Here is a 2,626-nt window from a genome sequence, read left to right on the forward strand (position 1 = left end):
CTTGTGGGGCATGTGTTCATTTCAGAATGCAGACTCCCAGTTTCACCAAGTGCATGGTCCCTGTGGTTTTAGCAGACCTTGTCCAGCTGGTGCATCACTGAAACTGGTGTTCTGGGTCACTTTTTGGTTTTTATCTAGTATTTTTCATGGAGGTGTTTTTTTGCCCTGTCTCACCTAGCCGCCATCTTAGGTTCTCCCCAACTGATTTTTGATAAGGCCCCCAAATCCACTGAACTGAGACAGAGTAGCCTCTTCAATAAATATGGCTGGTAGAACTCGATATCATAGTAAAAAGAATGAAAGAGGACTACTACCTTACACCCCATACAAAAATTAACTAAATGTGGATCAAAAACCTCAATAAAAGAGACAGTATTGGAAGACCTTCAGTGTTGCCCTGGTGGAGTGGAGACAGGCCCTCTGGTTGGAGATATGTGTAACACACTGATGTACTGTGACCCAGGAAAGGCTGCCAAAGATGTTTTCAACAAAGGATGTGGGATTGGCATGGTCAAAATAGATCTGAAAACCAAGTCTTGTACTGGAGTGGAATTTTTTACTTCTGGTCATACTTACACTAGTACAGGAAAAGCATCAGGCAACCTAGAAACCAAATATAAGATCTGTAACTATGGGCTTACCTTCACTCAAAAATGGAACACAGACAATACTCTTGGGACAGAAATCTCTTTGGAGAATAAGTTGGCTGAAGGGTTGAAAGTGACTCTTGATATCATATTTGTACCAAACACAGGAAAGAAGAGTGGGAAATTAAAGGCCTCCTATAAACTGGATTGTTTAAGTTTTGGCAGTAATGTTAATATAGATTTTTCTGGACCAATCATCTATGGCTCGGCTGTGTTGGCCCTTGAAGGTTGGCTTGCTGGCTATCAGATGAGTTTTGACACAGCCAAATCCAAACTGTCACAGAATAATTTTGCCCCTTGGTTACAAAGCTGCAGAATTCCAGCTGCATATTCATGTGAATGATGGCACTGAATTTGGGGGTTCTATCTACTAGAAGGTTAATGAGAAGATTGAAACTTCAATAAATCTTGCTTGGACAACTGGCAGTAACAACACCCGTTGCTAAACACAAGCTGGATTGTAGAACTTCTCTATCTGCTAAAGTAGATAACACCAGCCTGATTGGACTTGGCTATACTCAGACCCTTCGACCAGGAGTGAGACTGACCCTATCAGCTTTAATCGATGGAAGGAACTTCAATTGGCAGGAGGTCACAAGATCAGGTTGGAATTCGAACTAGAGGCTTAATATGGTTTTGAGTAGAGTAAAAGATTTGTCCCTGGAGATGAAGGGAGGTGAACCTACTGTTTGGCCTTAAAATTCTGAGAAATTTCAAAAGTGTGAACTTTTTATTCTTCCAAAGAATTGTAATCCTCCCTACACTGAAGTCTGAGGTTGCAAGTCCATCCTAAGGGAGGTACTTGAAGGCATACATGGAAGTTGTCATGTTGGTGCCACATTTCAGTTCAGTTCCTCAGTGTTATTTTTTTTTTTTTTCGGTTGCGATTGCAAGAAGACTTTATTAACAACTTCCTAAAGAAGTTAATATTTTATTTTAAAAGTAGGTACAGTTTATGTGCACTAATTCTAACATATATTCAGTATGCCTCAAATATCCCTTCTTTCCCTAAGTTCCAGGGAATTTTGGGTATTGTTAGCTTATTTCAGTTCAACTGTTTCCCTAAATTGTCTTGATTGTAAAAATGGGAATGGATTTTCATCCCTGTTAATGTGTTAACATTACAAAGGTAATTCACATGTTCAATGCAGAAAAATTATAAAATAGAAAAGGTCAGTGTAACATTTCTGTTCATCCCTTTCCAGAATTAATTTTGACTACTTCATAATGTATCTTTCAGCTTTCTATCATATTTGTTTACATATGGATACACATTCATACTTTCTTTAAAGGGCATCATATTGAACACTGTTTTGTAAGCTGCTTTTTTATTTAATGTGCTCCGAACGTCTTAACTAATAAAAGTGCATATACAAAATCCTTCCAGAATGAATGCACACTTTTCAGTTGTTCAGCTCTACCACATTGGACTCAATCAGTCCCCAGTTATTAAAAATAACTTTTTAATATGTTCTCCCCCTTGTCTGATCATTTTTTAGCATAACTTTCTAGGAGTGGACTTGCTGGGATTATTTTTAAAGCTTTGAGAACAATGCTCAAGAATCTTCCGGAAAAATGATGCCAAAGATGACTGTTCAGTACTTAGAGGGCACCTGTTTCTCTGCTACACGCCCCCCCCCACCATACCTGACCATATCATTTTTTTTTTCATTTTTATTGAGATTGTTCAGATACAATACAATTATCCAAAGATCCAAAGTGTACAATCACTTGCCCCTGGGTACCCTCATACAGCTGTGCATCCATCACACTTAATTTTTTTTCAATTTTTAGAAACTTTTCATTACTCCAGACAAGAAATAAAGTGAAAGATGAAAAAAGAAAAAAAGAAAAGGAAACTCTAATCCTCCACTATCCCTAACCAACCCCCCTCAATTGTTGACTCGTAGTATTGATATAGTACCTTTGTTACTGTTTACGAAAAAATGTTGAAATACTACTAACTGTAGTATATAGTT

General features: G+C 37.9%; 1 pseudogene; it reads left to right on the forward strand.

Moving 5' to 3' along the window:
- Positions 1-432: 432 nt before the first annotated feature.
- On the forward strand, positions 433-1,276 carry LOC119515741 (annotated as a pseudogene).
- Positions 1,277-2,626: the final 1,350 nt, after the last annotated feature.

The sequence above is a fragment of the Choloepus didactylus genome, chromosome 19 (genome assembly GCF_015220235.1).
Source record: "Choloepus didactylus isolate mChoDid1 chromosome 19, mChoDid1.pri, whole genome shotgun sequence".
NCBI lineage: Eukaryota > Metazoa > Chordata > Mammalia > Pilosa > Megalonychidae > Choloepus > Choloepus didactylus.